Here is a 22,404-nt window from a genome sequence, read left to right as displayed (position 1 = left end):
AAGGGAAGCACCTCGCAAGTTCTGGCGACATGTTCGGGACCAGACGGGTAAACCCAGGGAGGATCCAATGCTCAAAGACGACACCACAGGAAGACAGCTGGGGCCGAGGGAGACCATTTGATACATCGAAGAGAGGGTCAGATTGATGTTTGCGGGAAGCAGCACGGACGCAGTGGACGAAAATGGAGGGCCGGAGGGACTGGTGGAGCGAGAGGTACAGCCGAGCATGGACAACATCACGAGGGGAGAACTGAAGAAAGCGATGGGGAGGATGGGAGCGTCGACAGCCACAAGACTAGACAATCTACCGATGAGGCCGGTGAAAGAGCTGGGGCCAGAGACAACAGAACTCCTACAGCAAACCCTGAGCCAGATCATGAGAAGGGGACAAATTTCAGCCGAATGGCGAAAATCAAGGCTCCGACTCATATACAAGGGCCAGGGACCCAAGTCCTCGTTTGGCAGCTACCGTCCTATCGCAATCACACCGGTGCTGTACCGACTGTTCATGCAGGTGGTGCGGAACAGACTGCAGGCATGGGCCGAGAAAGAGGCGATCCTGGGAGAGCTGCAGTATGGCTTTCGATGGGAAAGACGCCTGGAGGACAATCTTTTTGTGCTGACTCAGGCCACCGAGATCGCCCAGAAGGAGAACCGCCCCCTGCACCTCTGTTTTCTCGATGTCAGCAAGGCGTTTGACACGGTCGAACATCGAAAACTGTGGACGCAGCTGGCAGAGCGGGGACTCTGCAGTGAGTGGATAGACCTCTTGCGAGAAGTGTACAGAGGGATGGCAGTGGTGGCACAGTGGCAGCAGGAGACAACACATCCAGTGACCTGCTCCAAAGGCTTGAGACAGGGCTGCCCGCTGTCGCCGCTGCTGTTTATGCTGTACATAGCAGGAATCGAAAGGCGGCTGCAGAAGAGTGGGGAGGGTTTCTCACTGGAATATTCGGAAGGTAGGGAAAGGAAGGGAGGAAAACTCCCAAGACTCATCTACGCCGACGATATGGTGCTGATGGCGGACTCACTGCAGGGCCTGCAGGGGCTCATGAACGAGTGTGGTGCAATGGGAGAGGCCCTGGGACTTAGCTTCAGTTCGTACAAATCTGGGCTGATGGCTTTTGGAGCAGCAGAGGAAAACGGGACCGCCAACCTGTCCATTCAGGGTGACCCTGTACCTTGGGTGGACCACTACAAATATCTGGGTGTAAACCTACAAAAGGGACACCACTACCTCCTAGAGCACGAGATGAAGGTCAAGGCGAAGGGCAGGAGGAACAAGGGCATAGCAACGGCCAGGGCCCTCTGGGGATATAACTAGGGTTCGGAGTTTTCGGTTTAAACCGATAAAAACCGATAAAAGTACGCCGAATCCATTTTCGGAAATTCGGTTTTAACCGAAAAAGGTCAGTTTTTAGGTTCGGAATTTTTTATTAAAACCGATAAAAGTATGTCGAATCAATTTTCTAAAATTCAGTTTTAACCGGAAAAGGTCACTTTGACCTTCCAGTCGTACCGCAGAGCCGTGGCGAAAACGTAGAACGAGTGTCTATCGAAACGTGTCCGAATGTATGGGATACACGGATGCCATCACGACGTTTTTGTTTAATGTGCGCACCATCGATCGGAACTTGAAGTCTGAAATGCTTCATAGCTTTGCCATGTACGAGCATGTTTTCAAACTCGTTTTAAGGAAGACTGATTTTATGCAAGCTCTGCATGCTGTGTTGAGCTTCACAAAGTCGCACCGTGTCTCTTTTGGGTGGTCACAATTGGTTGATTGGCCGATTTTGGCTCAGGCAGCGCTTCCTCTCCTCAGCCTGCCAGTGTCCAGTATTAGTGTTGAGAGGGCATTCTCGAAGCTCAGGGCCATATAGCAACAGGAAAGAAAGAGTGCGGATCAACGAGGAGAACCTGGGAATGTACATCTGGGTGTACCATTATAAGATACCGCAATCCCGAAGTACAGAAGGTGAAGTTCTATGTTTTTCGGGCATAGGCTTCATATCTGACTTCTTCGTGCTTCTCAGGTTTTTCCTTGTTTCTTCTAGAGCTGCACACATTTACCAAATAAAGTGCTCATTTCTTTTTCAATGTACCTATGCCGTTATTCTTTGAGTGATCACAAGTATCAGAGCTACAAGGATCATCCGATCCGGTCTCCGTTGGTGTTTATTTTATATTCACCGAAAAAAGCCGATAAACTTTTGTGGGCATAAATATACGCTGGAAAACACCGAAAATTGAATTTTAAGATAAACACCGAAGAAAGTACGCCGAATTTTGAAAAAATAGAAACCGAAAACGCAGAACCCTAGATATAACCGATACGAGGTAACCCGAGCGGTCTGGAAGATGGTGGCGGTGCCGGGGCTCACTTTCGGCAACTCAGTGTTGTGCCTGTCATCAGGTACCAGGCAATACCTCGAGGTCCGTCAGAGGGAGGTGGGAAGGTCGGCACTAGGAGCAAGCCGAACAGCACCGAACGAGGCTGTCCAAGGAGACATGGGCTGGTCCGGTTTTGAGGCCAGGGAGGCCCGAGCGAAGCTGGACTTCGAGCGACGCCTCAGCCGGATGAGCGAAGAGCGCTGGGCCAGACAAGTTTTCAAGTATGTGCATCTTCAGTCCGTCCCAACCCGGTGGGTGCGACGGACGCGCCAGCTGGCACAGCGGTACGAGGTCAGCAGCCCACTCCTATTCGCGACTCCAGCGACCTATAGGGGGCGCCACCACTAAACAAACATGGCGGCTGAGTCCAGGTCGCATCGGCTTGGCTGGGCCGCCTGAACAGGTGGTGCGTTCAATTTAACAGATTTTCTTTTGTTTAATGCCCAATTTTATAGGTATTTGAACTGAGACGGTTAAGTGTAGCCGGTGCACATAAACTTGCAGAGCATTGCTTTGTTTTCAGGGTGTGTTTTTTGTTCTTTTCGTGTCAAACTTTCGTTTCGGAGATTTCGTTCGAAACCGAAACTACGGGCTCTGGAGAGACGGTAATATACTAATCAGTTTTGATCATCTAATGAAAGCGGCAATGAATGCAGAATTCTCCCACCGGCAGTAATTTTCAGCCAACTCGCATGCCTCGACCATGCGACTTATCTGCCGGCGAAATCGAGCTTTTGTGCGTATCTGCGTTTAAGAAACAGCTCTGGTCGTCTGCTCGGTCAACAACAGAGGCTGCAGGAAAATTACGCAAATTAAGCAAGCGCTTCTTGAGCCAAGGAGCATGTTAACCCGCTGGCGCCCCACTAAGCAGCTGATACTCGTATTTCAATTCAGGTTTTATTAGCATTCGAGAAGTCATTTGGCGAGCGGGTTATGTATTATATTACGTACTATGTCCCACCAAAGCGATATTAGCATATTCTTCAGTTTGAAGTATCAGCTTAGTTAATTAGCTATTAGGTGAACTGCTGAATAAAAGCATATTTGACAGACAGAGATATACTAAGTTAAACTTAGCCAAATAGTTCTAGCCGGTAACACGGAGACGAATGCGGACAAACGGAAGAGAGTCTTCATTGGAGATTCACGCTGAACCTCTCTGCGTTGAACTTGACTTCGAATCCTGAACGGAAAAAATGAGTATTTTTGTGGCCGGTCAGCCTGAGCAATGTAGACGTATATTGCTGTTGGCTTAATTTGACGGGGGTATAATATAAATATTGGAGGCGTGATAGATCATAATGCCGTGACAGCTTCTAACGTTGCGAGACGCGTGCCCCACCTTTTGAAAACAGATAATTTCCCTCATTCATCATTTGCAGCGAGCAGGTTTTCCTGAATCAAGTAATTGCGAAATCAGCCCAACTCCTTCAGAGTGGTCCAGAGGATTTTTCGGTGAAAAGCAGCCAAGATGAATAGCCAACGCACCGACCGGCGTGGGTGGCTCAAACTTGAAGCTAATCGAACACAACCAAACTCAGGAAAAGCAGCTATCGAACCTTCCCATTCACTTGACTGCAGCATTGGTGTTCCCTCCAGTGAAATGCCTCGTCGGTCGTCCTCCCACTGTTCTACATCCTTATAAAGAAACCCCTTATCAGTTACCAAGTAGTCGTCACTTTGAATGCGATTCGAGACAGACAAAAAATCAAAACGTTTTTCCGCGAATCCTCCCCATCCAAGAAATCGAAAACACGTGATGGAAGGAAACAATCTACCGAGGCTTCGCCACACTGATGAACACTCAGGCAAACTTAAGAAATTTTCGGACCTTCGTGAAATTACACGGTTCGCCACCGCGCCGACAACAGGTCTCCGCGAAAGCCACCAGAGACGCGGAGGGGCGCGGAGCGACCTGGACCGGCTGGTTCCCGGTTTTCCCGCTTGGTGGCGTCCGTTTTGCTGGAGTCGCGAATACCCAGCGGCGGAGCAGCCGGAACCAGTGGGGTGAAGCTCCCGGCTACTTCCGTCCCGCCGCGTATACTTATGACGTTTATCCGGTCCGGCGAACTGCTTCCGATTGCCGCGCTGCCAGCGGCTGTTGGCACTTGTTATTTATTTTAAATAAAATTGATTCATATATCTAATGATGCGAAATAAAAGTGAAGTTGTTTTGAAGCTTGTGTGAATGGCTTTGAAGCTTGTTATTGTAACTTCCTCTTTCACTCTTTCAACGTGTCTGGGCACGCTTTCTCTCTCTCCGAACCCGCCCCTCTCGCCTCGAGATGCGCTGGCCGCTGGACCGTAAAGCGTAAGTCGGTGGATCGTAAAGCGCGATCCAAACCAACGCTTCTTTTTGCGCCTGTAGGTCGTGCGGCTGCGGATGTGACGTGTTTTCGTGACGTCGCGCCGCTTCTTCGCTCCTTCCGGGCGCGCATAAAAAAGTTGGTTGATTTCAACTTCTCAACGCGCACAAAAACGCGCGGTGACGTATAGGGCGCTCCTGTGTCCCGGCCAATCGGTGGAGGGCAAGCTAGTTCCGGCTCCGCGTTTCTCGCCGTCTGGCTGCCCCACTGGGCTGCCCTCTCCTCCCCCCCTTTTATTCTCTTCCAACATGACAACGCGATCTCTCTCTCTCTGTCTTTCTCTCGCCGTCTGGCCGGCCAGTCTGTCGCAGTTGCACCTTGCTTGTGCGCTCGTGCCTGCGTGCGCGCGTGCGCGCTCGCCCGCAGTTTTGCCCGTCCAAACCAAAGCGCACGGTTCTGACTCAGAAAGCGCGGAGGTCTTCCTGTGCATAAGAGTCAGTCAGAGCCTGATCAGGAACACCTGCAGTAGATGTTAGGATAAGCAGGATAGTTTGCGATTTCTATTCGCATAAAAAGCAAATTAAAAGTCACTTTAAGCCATCCTTACATGTGGTCTTCCAGCCCTTGGTCTGTGCTGTGTGATGGTCCTGGCTCAACTGGGGCTGCAGGTGGATCTGTAATAAATAATGAAAGCAATGTTTAATAAATATATTAATATAAGAACTGCCCACAAATTACAATTCAGCAACGATGGCCGATTAATTACAAAGTTAGACTGAATATTCCACAGCTTCCTACATTAAGAGTGTGCAAACAAAAGATTCGATAATATTTTCAACGAGATGCAGCTACTACTAACAATGCATTTTACTTACCTAAAGTGGAGGCGGTGGACGCACCAGTTAGGCGAAAGCCAGGAGCGAGGAACTCTAAAATAAATAGAAAGAAGGATTACAGTTTGTAAATTTTGGCGGTCCTATAATTATCATTTGGCGCAATATCGGCCCGTTAATGCTGCCTACTCTCACGTGGGTGTCGCAAGCCTTTAAAGGGGTACTCCGCCGTTTTCTTCATAGTCCCCGATTCGCCTAAAAGCTTGCTAGACACACCAACAAACATCGCTGAACTAGTAACCCAAATATTTGGACAAAATAACTTTTTTTCGTGCAGTTACAGAATTTACAATTTTGGACCTCATCGTGTTTTTCAAAATGAAAAGCTCTACGGGCAACATTGAAAAAGTGACGTCATGGTTGGGTAGGAGTTCACTCTTTGGGCTGTAGACTTTGTTCACATCTGATAACAAACAGTTTCATGGTGTCAAATGAATGCTTTGGAAGGTCGCTCCAGCTCCCACGCAGCAGCACGATACAAATGCTCGGCATAGTTCATATTTAGACTGCCTGCTCGAACCGCAATCCAGCCCAACCGTGACGTCAGGGCAATGAAAAGCGCGGGTATATTCGAATCTTCGTTTTAACTTTGTTTTCATTTGCCGATTTCACAAAAACTATTCTGAATTTTGCGATACTAAATAGCATACCGAAAAGAGTAACGGACGGCGATTTCGAATATATGGTTAGTTGGGGTTGCTCAAAATATCGCCGGAGTTCCCCTTTAAGCGTATTGCAGATACTAGGGATGCCGCGAACTTTTTTCGAATCGAAGTTTCGATGATCGAATCAAGCGGTTCGAAAGATTTCGATTTTTCGAATTGTCTATATCGTAAAATTCGACGGAAGTCGAATTTTCGAAGTTGTTAAGCTAAGAAGTTTGACGCTTTTGGAACCGTCGAACTTATTGTGCTAAAAAATTTGATCTTTTTCGAACTTTCGAACTTATTGCGCTGCAAAGGTCGATGCTTATCGAACTTCCGAACTCGACTGACCAAAAAATTCAATGAATATCAAACTTATTTATTAAGATAATTCGAAAAGTTTCGAACTTTCGAATCCTGAAAAGTCAGACATTCGACGAACTTCGAACTTTCAGGGTAAAAGTTCGACGTTCGTCGAACTTCGAAAGACCGGCGGACGGTTTCATTTGAATTCAAGTAGTGAGATACATTCGTAATTTTTTTTCGAACTTTTACACCCGGTGTTGAGTTCCTTACGAAAGACAATGCCGTTTGTTTCAATGTTCTGGCATGCTTAGTTTTAAAGAAATAAATTCCCGAAGGGGCGAGGAAGGACGACGGGTTTTTGACGATTATCGTTTGTGCCAGATTTGAAGCGCGCTGCAGCCGAAGCTATTTATGGTAGAGATCAGGGATGGGCAAAATACATGCAAATATGTATCGAAGTATAAATACAAAATACTTCATTAAAATTGTATATAATTACAAATCTAATTACATTTCCAAAAAAGCATTTTAGTACAAGATACAAATACAATCAAATGTGTTTGGTCTCCCCTAAATACTTTTCCAAATACATTCCTCAAAATTTGCGTCAGCGACTTCAGGGCACCTGCAACGGGTTTCTGGGTATCTCATTTTAATTTTGCATTGCACACTTGGGAGTTAGTGTGCGAGGCTCTAGTAACGTAATAGAAATATAATCACAAAAAAATGTAATCAGCTGGCACGTAATAGCTGAAAAAAGTACAGAGCTTCAAGCAGCTTTTTTTGTTGATTACATTTTTGTATAGACCATCAAAGAACCGAGACGACCAAGACGCGCAGCACTAGCTAGAGAATTTTTTATTGTTGTAACTCGCACCAGTTACGAAAATCTGGACGACCCGCGCATTTGGAACGTTCCAGGCAAAATATGGATGGAAATTTGGCTGGAAAGCATCACAAGTTGTCACTGGCACTTATTTAACCCGTATGCCAGTAAACGTCGACTTCGTCACTATTCTTGCCCTGGACTAGCACCGTAATCACAAAGTCACTAAACGCTTGTGCTTGTTTGAGAGACACTGCGTTTGGTGCAGAACATAGTTTTCTTCCTGCTCTGGACAGTTACAATAAATTTGAGGGATGTATTTTCGCCCACAAAATTGTATTTAATTACAATTGTAATTGAAATACCCACGTTTTAGTATTTAAATACACACATCAAATACATTACCCAATTTGTAATTAAATACAAAAGCGAAATACACAAAGTATTTGAAATACTGCCCATCCCTGGTAGAGATGTTATACTTTTTACGAATGATCTATGTATAGCCTAGGTAAGTGCCGTCTTAAGATGTGATTATTGTTATTCAACGTGAGTTTCGAAGGAATGTCCAAACATGTATCTACATGCAATTATGCCCTAAACTTGATATTTATTTTTGTCTAAGTTGTTTGAGGTATCGCATTTAAACTAACACCACAGACAGTACATATCATTGCCATCTGCAGAATACAAAATAATGTATTTATTGTTTTTTCACGTTAAGGAATAAATTAACTCATGGGAGAAGATTTCTAATAGTGTTCAAGTTCAGCACAAACATTTTTTTTCGCTTCACGTTCTTGGGACGTGTTTCTTATAGCCTGTACACATTTCGGTAAAAGAAACTTGTTTCGAAGTTCTGAACCTCTGAATATGCAAGAATACAACACTTCCGGCAAATTCTTGATAGTTTTTTTTTCTAGCTTTTTATCGCCGCATTTAACCTTCTTTCTTTCTTTTTTTTCTTTTTTTTTTTTTTTACTATTGGCACAGGTATTTAGGTCGAAAAGACATAGCTTTGAACTTCCGAACCACTAAGCATGTGACGAGTAGTGCCTTCTGACGAGTTTCTAACAATGGTCATCTACGCAATCTCTTATGCAGTGAAGAGCGACAGTAGCTATACATATGCATAAATAATTTCAGATTAAAATAAGCTCGACCATGCCCTCTTTCCCCGTATTGTTTTCTTTAACAGTCCAAAATATCTGGCAGTGGGAGAAGGAAGCTGAAGCTTCCCCCCCCCCGCTACCCTCTTTCCCCCCGTTTTTCCTCTTCCGACGCCACTTGTATGGTAGAACGCTCCTCGACCTCGAGTTGTGTCGGCTTTTTGCGAGGTGATTCCTCTAACCCAGAAAATAAACCTCCAGGGCAATTACAAACTTAACTTACTATATGCCAGCGTCACTCGGGCGGCGTTTGATCGGATTACTACCAGCGTGCAAGGGGTGGCGAGGTAGTTTGCCAGGTCGCTTCAAGGTTTTTCTGAGCCTCAACCTTCTGCTCGCCCCTCGCCGTTTCGAACTGGATGAGTCTTGTAAAACAGTGTGTTCGTGTGATCACTACTGCGTGATGCAAATTAAAGTCCCCACCCCACCGGGCTGGCGGTCACAATTACTGATTTATGGTCACATGTCACTCTGCACTGGCAAATATTCCAGCACATCCGGGACACTAGTCGTCTCATTTAATTGCCTGACCAACTTCGCAGAATCTAGATATCACACCCTAACTTTTCTAAACTTGATTTTGTGAAAACCAGTGAGTTGTGAAAACGTTATTTGAAACTGAAACTGTGGGGGAACTTGAAAACCCGACTTCGAACTTTGAAAACTTGGACTAAAAAGGAATTCAAAATCTTCTAAGTTTCTTTGTTTTTTTTTCAAATTTAGCGTTCAGAGAGAATCGAAACCTTCAAACTTTTCGAACTTTATGCAGAAAGAAATTCGAAATCTTCGAATTGTTCGAACTTAATGTCTATAAAAATTCGAAGCGTTCGAAGTTTTCGAATTTTATTTCCAAAGAATTTCGAAATCTTCGAATTTATCCAACCTGAAGTAAAAAGATAATCGAAATATTCGAATCCGAAATTTTAGAAACCGTGAAAGCTTCAAACTTTTCGAATTCGAAACTCCACTGTGATCGAAAGTTGCGAATTTTTTCGATTTCGAACCTCGGTCGGTACGAAAATATCGAAATTTTCGAAATCGAACCTCAGTTCGCTTCGCAAATATCGAAACCTTTCGAAATCGAACTTAGGATGGTTCGCGACATCCCCAGACATCCCTAGCAGATACCTCCTCAGTTACGCTGTGATAGTCTCAGCTTTGTGCAGCAATGCATCATATCATGCCTCTATTACGGCTATTTCGGCCAACTAGGGGCTCATATCTCAAAAAGGTATGTGATATCTCACGTAATTTTAAATGGAAGAAAATTGCTATTATACCTACAAACACTAATTAAACATTTTTGAAACCGGCTCACCTGGAGAGACGAGGGCCTTCAATAGTGGATTTGTCACTAGGACAGATGGGCACGCATTATCTCGGAGTCGTGTCCTCCTTGAACTTCTGAAGGCAGACGCGGCGAAATCTTCGCCGCAGAGACGACGCTCGCGGAGTTTGCTCAGAGGCAACAACTTGAATTCTGGGCGATTTCACTAGCATATACATTTACTGGCTCTATTTGAAAAAGAAAATAGAAAAGAAGAAAAGTAGCGCGCATAAGTTAACGCTTTCACCTCTTTCAGTATGGCGCGCACGAAGTTTCTAGTCTCACCTGTCGTCCGTCGTAAAACGGAAAAAACTGCTGTCAGCGGTTTTCGTCGTGTTCCGGCACCACTTTGCTGCACAGTAGTGTCCATAGATACACAGCAGCCATCCCGCCGAACTGGTTGAAAGAAACATCTAACGCGCAGACGCGCACCGCCAAAGGTCTCGGTTTCGCGAACGTCGCACAACGCTCGCCCGCACGCGCTCCGGAAGATCAAACAAAAAATAACGGTCGATAACGGATCTCTCCCTGAACGCCCATGATTGGCTGAAAGCGTGCAGGCTGATATCATATGGTGGTGAAGATAACTTGCCCGACACGACGCTCAAAACTGCAGCGGAGAGACTGAAAACCACGTCTGGGTTGGAACGAATGAATGGATCTACGAAGACTTATGAATAGACGTACGAAAGCTTCTTGTGGCGCCACACTTTGGCCACCCGCGGAACCTCACAGCTGCATCCGGCCAATCCGGCTGGCGCAGCCCCGCAGCTCTTTCGCGGCCCTCCCTGGCCCTCCTCTCTCGCAGAATGGCGGTGTTGGTTGTTGTGTTGGTGCGTTGTTGCGGTGGTTGCAACATCTCGTTGTTGCCGCCTGCTCTTTCCCATCTCTGTTGTTTTGCTTCGAGTCGTGCGTTGGTCGTGCGCCCGTGCCGCGTAGGCGCAAACAGAGGTTGCAGCAGCTATCGCTCTTCGGGCGTTCGTCGAACTCGCCTTGGTGGCTGTTAACATCGTGGTCAGTCAGTGTAGTGTTGTTCTGCAAGAACGTTTAAACAGACAGGACCCGGCATGACGTCAGCCTGAGTGAAGCCGGAAGAAGCGTTTGATCCCAGACTGCCTTGCGCACCCGTTCCGAGGTCGTGGGGTAGCGCACCGGCGGTTCGTCTGCTTTCTAATCTGCTCCGGCGTGTGACTGGAAGCGCGAGCCCGTTGTTCTGTGCGCTCCTGGCTTGCATGCGCGCTCGTGCGATCTGCTGCTGCTGTTGATTAAAAAATGCGTTGCGCACCGCCAAGTCCTTCACGGTGCGTCGTCTAGAGCGTCTCAATTCTAGTCACTTTCTGCTGGGCAACCAGGCGTTCGTTTATAATAATCTCATCCAATTCTGACCATACCGGTTTAAAAGTCTCCCGTTAAGCGCTGTTTCAAATAACAGTGGGCGCCGCCATTACTTTCGGTGCACACAGTCGCGTTGCGACCGTTGCGACGGAAATGTCATCGCAACGCGGTCACGCGGTTGTTTGCACCGAAATTAATGGCGGCGCAAACTCACTAGGCTTCCCATTGGTCAAGAAATGCTCGTTGCGGCTCGTGGCCACGCCTACTTCCGTTACACTTCGCTCCGTGCATTGGGGATAGGGACGCCACCTCCTTGGTTCTTCTGTGATGCATCAGGGCCTCATCAGCTCATCGACGACTAAATCGCCCACTTCAAGGTATGCAATGTGACTTTATCCTTGCAATGTCTTGCTTACGTATTGTAATCGAATAATTCTTCATGTTCGCGGTTCGAGTGCTTTCGGTTGAAGACGGAAAGCGCTCGAGCGTGTTCGAAATCCGCGGTCTGAGAACACGGGCGTCCACCGACACATCGTGCTTTTCGTGTTTTTTTGTTTTTTTTCAGCACGTTATGTTTCCGTTATAATATGCAGGTGTTTATTTATCCGTGCTGCAGCGGCGGCGCCTTTACCCAGAGCCCCTGCGGCTTAGGAGAACTCGTGAGTACGAGCTTTTATGGAAGCGTTTCTGGTGTTTGTTTTTGCAACAACATTCATGCAGCCAGACAACATAAGCGAGCGGCTAACATCTTTGTGACGATGCAATGTCATTGAACGACGTTTTAGCGGTTTCGAAAACGGAAGTTTCCAGTGCACTCGATTCACGAGTCTCTAAGACGTACACAAAGATATTGGCCGCCCTCGTAATTTGACGGGAAATTTCTCAAGCAGTTGGGAGGGTTAATTGTTGTAAACATCCACTCTGCAGCTCGCTGCTGGCTCTGACTTTATATTTAACAGTGTGTTTATTTTTTATATCGTATTTTCCGGGCTATAGTCCAAGGTCTATACATGTTTAAAAGTTGAAATTTTAGGCTGTGCGGGCACTCTACGCGTGTTACACACGAATACACGAATTTTGTTTTTCAAGATCGTTCATTATGAGGAGGAATCTGTTGTTTTTTGGTTGCCCTGATAACCAATCCGAAACGTGGGGGCAATCGGAAGAAAGAATTATCCAGTTTTGCGCGCAGAACTTGGGCATTGCGCTCGACCCCTCAAATCTTGAAACATCGCACCGGCTGGGAAAATTCAATTCCAAGAAAACTAGACCAATCATTGTCAAGTTTGCCCGGTTTAAAGACAAAGAAAACATTTTGTCCTCGGGTTTCAGGCAGCTGCGTGGTCCAGCTGCGCCAATTGCGCCATTTTGATAAATTCTCCTTTACCTGCGCCTTGCTGCGCCTAAAGACACAAATTGCGCCAAACTGCGCCAAAAAGGGCTATACTTCGTTTCAGCTTCGGTCCGAGCGCGGCCGATGTTACGAGCAAAAGGGCCAATCAAACAGCGTAAAGAGCGCAACGTCATGGCGTGCTCTCTGCGCTTGATAGGACTAGCCGGCGGAGGAGCACGCACAGAGAGACGGCGAATACCGGCTGGTCCTATCAACTGCAGAGAGCACGCCATGACGTTGTGCCTCTTTTGCTGTTTGATTGACCCTTTGAATCATAACATCGGCCGCGCTCGGACCGAAGCTGAAACGAAGTATAGTCGGTCCGTGAACGAATCCTTTTTTGGAAGAATGGCGTTTTCGGCTGGCAGCCCGGTGGGAGTTTTATTTTCTAGGCTAGGTGGCGCAAGCTGCCGCCGAAATAAAGGGTAGAGCCGTTACCATAGCCATCACAATCCAATTCAGGTTTCTGGCCCAGTTGGCCCAGTGGCATTATTGCGCATTATTGTTTTGTTGCGACCGTTTTGATATGCGGCGTTGTGGCTGTTCATTTGTGCATCGTCACTACTAAGTCCTCTTGAAGATGAGCAAACGTGAGTACTTTTTTTTTCTGCATGCGCGTTTTAAGTTTAAATGCCGTAAACGATTGGTCACCCCTTGGTTGTCATACTGTCGCACTGCGTGCGAACTCAGAATAGAGCTTACAAACATGTTTAATAAATCGCTATAGTTTCGGATTCTCGGACGCCTTGAGTATATTTATCACGATCACGAAAAACAGGTCGACTTACAATTGTGTAAATACATATTTACCGCGGTAACTTTAAAGTTTGTAGATCATGGCAAAAAAGTTTTGGCGTATTTTCTTGGTTTGTTTAAAGTTGTAATTTTGTCCTTTTTTTCTAGAGCGAAGCACCAAGTTTAAAGACTCAGTACTCAGTGAGGTGGACTCAAATAATGATTTAATTAGTCTCTGGTGCAAAAAGGGGACTCACAAAACTGATGCATTTTGCGTCCTCTGCAATTCATCAATTTCCTGCGCACAACATGGAGTAGCTGCCATCAAACGTCACGCAGCATTGAAGAAACATGTTGAAGCTGCTGCAAGGCACAGAGATGAAGACGGAAACCTTCAGCCCCCCAAATTGGTGCAAGCCGCATTGGATTTCTCGCAAGGTGCTTCTGGCACATCACTCCAAGACCAAGTGTGGAAAGCGGAATCAATTTTCGCTATGTCCGTTGTTTCAAAGTCTATCCCTTTCTCGTGGGGAGACAGTGCTACGGGAATGTACGAGTGTATGTTCCCGGACAGCGAGGTTGCTAAGAAGTTTAGCTGCAGCAGATCCAAGTTATCACGCATCGTGTCCGATGGACTCGGCCCTTACTTCAAGTCCAGAGTTGTGAGTGAGCTGTGCCACCCAAATGTTTTCTTCTCCGTGATGATCGACGAAACCCCAAAGCCAGAGCAAAGAACGCAGCAACTGGATGTGCTTGTTAGGTACTTTTCTAACAGCCAGCAACAGGTTGTCGTTGAGCATGTGCAATCGTGCAGCCTCGGGCGTGCCACTGCGGAAGTAATTGTGGGCTGCGTAGAAGGCGCGCTGACTGAGCTACCGAGCAGAGGGCTTGTTTTTTTTTTCAGTGACGGGCCTAATGTCATGAAAAGCGTGAGGAACAAGCTCTAAAAGGATATGCCATCAAGTTTGGTTGACATCAACAACTGCAACCTTCACAAAGTCCACAATGCTTTTGCAAAAGGTCTCGATGCGTTTGGCTCGGATGTTGAGGAGGTCGTCCGAAACGTCTACTACTACTTCAAAAGCGCTGTTCGTGCTGAAGCCCTCGGAGAATGTCAGGAGGCTCTAGGGATTGCTTCTCATGTGTTTCTACGTCATGTCTCCAATCGCTGGCTCACACTTCAAGATTCACTGTGTCGTGTCCTAGAACAATTCGAAGCGCTGAAGTCATACTTTCACAAGGCAAGCATGACAAAGCAGCGAGTGGACACTCAGAATCTTCACAGCAAGCTTGCTGCAGCATTTTCAAAGAAAGACCTTTATGCCAAGGTGTTGTTCTTGAAGAACTGTGCCGAGCTTTTTTCTCGGTTTCAGACACTGTTTCAGAAGCAAGAGCCCCTGCTACACATACTCCACGCGGAGTTGCTGTCTCTAGTCCAGCGAATCCTCAGCCGTTGTTTGAGGAGTGCAGCCTATGTGGACAAGAGTGCGAAGGAACTGAAGAAACTCGATGTGCAGGACTCTACCCTGTGGAAAACCAAACCAGAAGTGGGTATGGACACTGAGCAGGCAATGCTAAAATGGGATCCAGGTGAAAAGAAGCGGTTACTTCTTGGGGCCCGTGACTTCTACTTGGCTTGCTCGAAAGACCTCCAGCAGAAGCTGCCTCTTGACAATAAAGTCCTTCAGCACACAAGTCTCTTGGGATTGCAGCCCAGCGACGTGGAGTCAGAAGTCCGATCCTTGCGATACCTTGCTTCCCAGCTGCCTCAAGTGCTTGAGAGCGACCACGTGTCATCACTGGTCGATGAGTGGCATCTGCTGAGATGTGACTCTGCTAACAGCCTTCAGTTGATGGAAGATGGACGGATCGACACTCGTTGGGCTACAGTATTTCAACAAAAGTGCGCAGCTGGTCAGCAGAAGTACCCACTGTTGTCAAGGCTAGTAAAAGCGCTGCTCTCTCTACCTCATGGCAACGCGGACTGTGAGCGAGGCTTCACACGCCGCTTCAGTGAGAATAAGCATCTCCTTGAAGGCCGAGCCTCATTGTGCATTGCGAGCATCAACGGATTGCGGCAAGTGAAGACCTACCTGCAGAGGTATGATGGAGATGCCACAAAGGTGCCCCTGTCACCAGACCTTCTGCGAAGCGTCAAAAGAGCAAGAGCCCGGTATGAGGAAAGAATTGGAAGCAGAGAGGCCGACATGAAGAGAAAAAAGCCTGAGAGCGCACAAGTTGATGCTGACAACTCGCACGACAAGCGCTTAAAGAAGCAGTTGGAGAAAAGGGTGATCTCGTGCCGTGCGTTGCTGAAGAGGGCGGAAGAGACCATTGGTGCAGGACTGAAGTGCCAAAGCTTGGAAAAAGTAGAAGGTGGCCAAACTATGTTAGCTGAAGCCAATGCTACTTTGTCACGCACTCTTTGCGAGCTGGACGAACTGAAAAAGAAATGCAAAAAGCATTGAGTCAATATTTTTTTTTCACCTGTGATATATAGCCTACAGTCAAAAGGCAAGAAGTATTAAGCAATATTTTAGTTTTCATCTGTGATATTTTGTTACATAGCTAAGCTTTAGCTGCAAGAATGTTTTGTCATAAATAAAATCTTTTTCTTATGGTGAGTTCTTTTCTTTGTAAATTACTATATGAAATTCAGATGTTCGTGACACACACAGACATATATATATATATATATATATGGGGGGTGAGGTAAGATTGACAAGGGCAGCCGTAATATATATATAATAATAAAGACATGGCACAGGACTGCTCTATGTTCATGCTGCTCCAAAATGTTTAGTTTTCCTGATACCAAGGTGCTCCAAAACGAGCTTTTCCCTGCTCCAAAAGGGGAGTTTATGTGATACAAATTGCTCCAAAATTGGGTTTTTCTTGCTCCAAAAATTGCTCCAAAACCTAAAATGGCTGGGCCACCACTGTTCAAGCTAAAAGATACCCCTTACGCTGTGCGTGAAGATTTTTCCGAGTCTGTGCGACTCGCTCGAAGCAAACTTTTTCAATACGGAAAAAACTTAAACGTACCGTTTAAAGTACCTTTCAACAAATTGAATATTAACAATAAACGATTCGTATTTAACCCTGAGTCTCAATCTGTCATCGAACTCTCCTAACTAGCTTGTCGGAATGAAAACAAAAACAAAACGTTATTGTCATCGCATCAAGCTGCAACACGCGATAGAAACCAAAATGTTTCCGTCCTCTTCACAAACATTCGCAGTGTCATGCCAAAACGAGACGAGCTTCATGACGTACTCGAGGATAGCGCATCAGACATAGTCATTCTCACAGAAACGTGGTTAAAACCAGATATTGAAGACAAAGAAATCTTTCCTATTAACTTTAACTATAACGTGTTTCGGCATGACCGGAGTGGACAGAGGGGTGGTGGCGTGCTCATTGCGATAAAAAGGCACATATCTTCTTTTGGCGTGTGTGTATTGAACAACTTAGAATTTACTTGCATATGCGTTTGTACTCCCTCGAGTAAGATTATCATAGAAGTGTGCTATAAGCCACCTGACTGTGCTTCATCCTTCCATACCGATTTGTGCTCTCTTCTCGTTGATATTAAAGATCGTTTTCCTAAAGCCGACATGCTGTTATTTGGCGACTTTAATTTTCCTTTCATTGACTGGTCAAAGTTATCCTCTGGTGGTACAGCAGCATCTAAGCAATTCCTGGAAATGTGTCTCACTTTAAACTTCACACAGTTAGTTGATCAACCAACCCGTGCAGATAATATCCTAGACTTGATACTAACCACGTCACCAGACATCGTAAAATATATTCACTGCTGTGAAGTGCTAAGCGACCACAGACTACTGCAGATTACCTTATCACTTCCCGTTATCATAAATCATCCTATTTCTAAGATCATTCAGGATTATAATAAGGCAGATTATGTATCAATATATCGTGAGTTGACAACTTGTTTTTACTCTTACGTTGATAATTTTTACCTTAGATCGGTGGAGGAGAACTGGGTCCTATTTAAAACAAAAATGAATGAACTTGTGAAAATATTTGTTCCTACGATTCGTATTCGTACAGATTCGACTAACCCATGGTTTACAAAAACTTTGCTTTCATTGCGAAATAGAAAAAAGAGACTCTTTGCGAAGGCCAAACGTATCGATACGACCAAAGTTTGGGAGGCTTACAGTTCTTGCCTCCGAAAGTACACCAGGAGCCTTAAGCTGTCCAAAAATAAATTCTTCTTCCATGACTTACCGACCATTCTGCGGACTAACCCAAAGAAGTTCTGGAACTTAATATCACCAAAAGCTAATAACCCTATCGCACATCTTACCTATGAAAATGGCGACCTCACCCTGAGAGCGAGTACCCTAAAGTACTAAACGACTATTTTTCTTCAATTTTCACTATGGAGTGCTTAGCCACTATTCCTACTCTCACTGAAGAGCTTTACGAACGAATGCCCCCAATCAGTATATACCCTGCCGGTATCGTTAACCTAATAGATAAATTAAAACTCTCAACGTCCGCTGGTCCTGACAATATAAATTCGAAAATTCTCAAAAACACCAGCATTATTTGTAGTGAATTTTTGTCGCTCATATATAATCAGTCCTTATCTGAAAGCGTCCTTCCTTTAGACTGGAAAATTGGCAAGGTTGTCCCGGTTTTTAAACATGGAATTCGCTCTACTGTCTCTAACTATCGCCCGATATCTTTAACATCTGTCTCATCCAAACTACTTGAGCACATACTTTACTCTCACATCATGACTCACTTAAGAACAAACAGATTCTTCTTTAAGCATCAACATGGATTCCAAAAAGGACTATCCTGTGAGACGCAGCTCTGTGACTTCATTCATGATCTACACACTAACCTCGAGTGTCATGCCCAGACAGACGCCGTCTTTCTTGATTTCTCCAAAGCTTTCGACCGTGTCCCCCATCAACGTCTCCTTTCCAAGCTGTGCTCTCTCCACCTTGATCCTTTAGTGTTTGCATGGATACGCGACTTCCTTTCCTCCCGCGTACAGTTCACGGTCATCAATGATCACGAGTCCCCTTTAACAAATGTCTTCTCTGGTGTTCCGCAAGGCTCCGTTCTCGGGCCTCTGCTTTTTTCTAATATTTATCAATGACTTTCCTTCCACCATTTCCTCTAAAATACGCCTCTTCGCAGACGACTGCGTAGTCTATAACAAAGTAACATGTGTGCATGATCACAACCAGCTACAAGATGACCTTCTAAAAATTAACCAATGGTGCAACACCTGGTTGATGTCACTAAACAAATCCAAATGTAAATTAATCCGCTTCACCAGAAAGAAATCTGTCCTATATCATCAGTACTTCCTCGACTCCGACCTAATCGAAACCGTTTCAATGTATAAATATCTTGGTGTAAGACTAACATCGGACCTCGCATGGAATAACCACATTGAAGCCATACATGCTGACTCATCGAGAACACTAGGCTTCATCCGACGTAACCTGCGCAGAGCTCCTCCACTCGTCCGCAAAATGGCGTACGACACGTTCATCAAACCAAAATTAGAATATGCAGCTTCCATCTGGAGTCCCCATCAGGCCTACCTCATCAACCACCTGGAAGCAGTGCAAAACCGAGCCGCTCGATGCATCTTGTCTACTTACGATTTTTCTGTCAGTGTATCCGCGTTAAAAAGTCAACTAACCTTGTCTTCTTTGCAGCTCCGCAGAAAACTCTCTCGCCTCTGTCTTCTTCAGAAAGTCTACTATCATTGCCCCGACCTCAAGAACTCTTTGTTATCACCTCCTGACAGAACGTCTTCTCGTCTTAACAACTCTTGCACAATCAAACGTGTTTCCGGTTTCACAAACGCATTCAATCAGTCTTTCCTTCCTCAAGCCATCTCCGACTGGAACAGCCTACCATCCTCCATCGTCACCATCGTGGACCCAGAAGTATTTCTGTCAAGCTTACGGATTCATTTTTCTTGTTATTAGTATTTTTTACCAGTTTGTACGATTAATGAGCTTGACCTGGATGTGTAAATTGGCTTGTGTTTCTTCCTTTTCTTGTTTGTATAACATGTATATACCCCCCTTATGTAATGCCCTAACCGGGCCCTTAAGGTGAAAATAAATGAAATGAAATGAAAGATGTGACGAATTTTGAGTGAAAGAGTACGTTAATGATGATTTATGTATATTATAGGCTTCTTTGTGTGCTAAGAAAGCAGACATGTGTCAAGGTGTGCCGTCTATAAGATTTTCGTGTCGACTAAGCACCAGGTGCCGACTATGCACGGCACGCGGACTATGCACCGGGTGCGGACTACCTAAGTATCTAAGCAAGAGCTTTTAAGGCCCATACGCACATTCGCGTTTGAGCGCGGTGCGTTCCGTAGCGGCAAGCGGACGCGTTGCGTTGCGAAGACCGCTTGCGCCAAGCTTGTACGCACAGTTGCGTTGACACGCAGTCAACCGCAGTCAAGAGCCAATAAGAACGCGCTATCGTCGCTAGTGGCTCACCAATAGTAAGCGAAATCCAAGGCAACATGGCGGCGCACGGTGACGGCGTCGGTGTTCGATCTTGGGACAATCTCGCCGGCTTCCCCGACGTTTTGTCAGGCTTGAACCATCGCAGCCTTGGAAAATACAGTCCCCACCGCTCCCCAAAACGAAAAAGCAAGCACTGCGAACGGCGAACCGGATACGTCTCGCCGAGTCGGCCGGGTGGGGCGAGCGAACACGTCACCCCCTCTCCTCTTTCGGCTCCTGATTGGTCGAACGCACCCGAACGCACCGCAACGCTTCGGAAAGTTGAGCGAGTCTCTACTCGCTTGCGTCGCGCTACCGAGCGTTGCGGAAAGGCACGCGTCGTTCTGCAAGCGACCGCGCCTGGCCGCAAGGACTCCGCAACGCACTCAAACGCGTTCAAACGCGAATGTGCGTATGGCCCTTGAGTATGCGGAGAGGCGGTGATCACGTTGTGCAGAATCGACAGTTGACTGGTCAAACGAACAAGCAGCTGCCACCGCACTGTCAGTTTAGGGGTGAACATTTCGCGAAATCGTGATAATTAGCTCAGCATACCCAACGGCTGATCGGCTTCGCAGAAGTTTATATTTTATTATTTACTTTTCTGCGCTTTCTTGTTTCATTTCTCATTGATGAGTACTGTTCATTCATTTGCACACCTGAGTCATTAGACAGCTGAAATGACGTCTAAAACTTCTTGTGATATGTTTTTTTTTTTTTTTTTGTAATCTTGAACGGATTGTAAAGGAAAATGAAGGTGATAGATATGTGGATGCCGTCCTCACTGTATAATTGTAGGGCTCGGCGGACATTAGACAGGCGGATAAACGTAAAAATATGTTTGCTAATTAACCAAAAATTGTAAAGTCACTGTTTAATTACATAGCTTTTTAGTTTTATTTTCCTATTTCACTGTAGATTACACTTGTGTAGCTTCAGACACCCCTGCCGTGACACTTCCCCTTTGGACTCGGTTTAATGATATTGTGTTTAGTATAGTTGCATTATTTGTGTTTAGTATAGTTACGTTTATTTATCATTAGTGCATGATTTTTTTCTTGACGAGGTTATAATTGCTTCCTCTTTTTTACAGTGGCTATTTTCAAACCTAACGTTGCATTTGCATATGTTGGTGTGCATGTGCATGTGTGTGTCTGCATCTAACTGTGTCGTATGACACCCGTGACATCCTAATGACGTCTGCATATAGTTGTTTCACTTTGCACTCGGGCTCAAAGTATAGCTATGTTGGACTGTTAATTTTAGGGGGTGGCATATCCCACAATCCTCATGTTGGCTTTGATGTGCCCGTCATGCTAACTGATGTGCGCTAGATACAATAAATGTATTTTATTATTATGAATATTATTATTATTATTTAGCGGTTTAATGGGCCTCTTCGCCATTGCAATTTTAAAGAGAGTAATCTGACCCCAAAACTCTAACCGGCGATTTCCAAAAAACATGGATTACCTCAGAACTTGCTGCTTTTTCACAAAATTGTTTCATTTAGGTTGGGCTTAAATAATGTCTCCGTTTAAAATTGCAATTGCAGTATAGCCCATTATACTATACTTAAGAAGGTAATTAACCTATTTTGGTTAGTAAACATAATTTTATGTTTATTCACTTATCTAACGTTTGCCATTGCTGTGGTATTGCTGGCTACTGCAGTGTGTGACCGAATTGTTATATTTTTGTTATAGGTACTTTGGCCAGATAAACTTCAAAAGAGGTACCAGGTGTGCACCATGCCATACCGCAAAGAGCAGCATTTATCCGAAAGTGCTCAGGCTCACCAAGGAAGGGAAATGAACCCGTAGGTACTATCCAAAGGTTGCCAGCCGCTCTCTTCAAGCCGCATGGAGAGTTCTATGACCTCAGCAAGCGTTTCTAGTGGTCCTTGGGATATTTCATGCTGGAGGCTTATGTAATATTGGTCTTTGTCTTTGTAACTTTGTGGGTATAAGGCAAGCTGTATTTGACTGCAGGTTCCAGTTGCACCAAGCAGGTGCACTCACCCTCAGGTTGCAAGCCGCTCTCTTCAAGTCGCATGGGGTGCTTTATGAGGTGAGCAAGCATTTCTAGCAATCCTTGGGACATGTCGTGCTTTAGGCTTATGTATTACTGGCCTTGTCTTTGTTACTTTGTGGTATATGGCAAGCTGTACTAATTTTATTGCAGGTCCCAGCTGCACCAAGCAGGTGCACGCACCATTTCAGATGGCGAGCCGTTCTCTTTAAGCCACATGGAGTGTTCCATGAGGTGAGCGTGCATTTGTAGTGGTCCTTGGGACATGTTGTGCTGTAGGCTTATGGCTTTGTCTTTGTAGTATACGGCGGGCTGTATTAAATATATTGCAGGTCCCAGCAACAAAAATTGCAGGCCGCTCTCTTCAAGCCGCGTGGAGTGCTCTCTGAGGTGGGCAATGATTTCTGGTGGTCCTTGGTACATGCCTTCTGGGGGTTTATGTAATACTGACCTTGTCTTTGTTATTTTCTGGCATATGGCAAGCTGCATTAACTTTCTCGCAGTTCCCATCTACACCAAGCGGG

General features: G+C 45.6%; 2 long non-coding RNA genes and 1 pseudogene across 4 annotated transcripts; 2 read left to right on the top strand and 1 right to left on the bottom strand.

Moving 5' to 3' along the window:
* Nucleotides 1-5,107: 5,107 nt before the first annotated feature.
* LOC115330875 lies at nucleotides 5,108-10,411 on the bottom strand. 2 transcript variants are annotated; one of them, XR_005718083.3, is made up of 5 exons: nucleotides 10,148-10,411; nucleotides 9,854-10,050; nucleotides 5,573-5,626; nucleotides 5,305-5,371; nucleotides 5,108-5,217 (listed from the first exon to the last, which is right to left on the bottom strand). It is a non-coding gene; the product is annotated as an uncharacterized LOC115330875 (long non-coding RNA). The 2 variants fall into 2 exon arrangements; XR_003920358.3 differs by lacking the exon at nucleotides 9,854-10,050.
* A 576-nt stretch (nucleotides 10,412-10,987) lies between these two features.
* LOC120850292 lies at nucleotides 10,988-22,168 on the top strand. 2 transcript variants are annotated; one of them, XR_005718105.3, is made up of 4 exons: nucleotides 10,988-11,019; nucleotides 11,498-11,574; nucleotides 21,841-21,919; nucleotides 22,034-22,167. It is a non-coding gene; the product is annotated as an uncharacterized LOC120850292 (long non-coding RNA). The 2 variants fall into 2 exon arrangements; XR_005718104.3 differs by lacking the exon at nucleotides 10,988-11,019 and having other exon boundaries at nucleotides 11,444-11,574; nucleotides 22,034-22,168.
* Nucleotides 13,087-15,932, top strand: LOC115318479 (annotated as a pseudogene).
* Nucleotides 22,169-22,404: the final 236 nt, after the last annotated feature.

This window comes from Ixodes scapularis, unplaced genomic scaffold, assembly GCF_016920785.2.
Source record: "Ixodes scapularis isolate PalLabHiFi unplaced genomic scaffold, ASM1692078v2 PGA_scaffold2__306_contigs__length_199485367, whole genome shotgun sequence".
Classification (NCBI taxonomy): domain Eukaryota; kingdom Metazoa; phylum Arthropoda; class Arachnida; order Ixodida; family Ixodidae; genus Ixodes; species Ixodes scapularis.
This window is presented reverse-complemented; position numbering and strand designations above follow the sequence as displayed.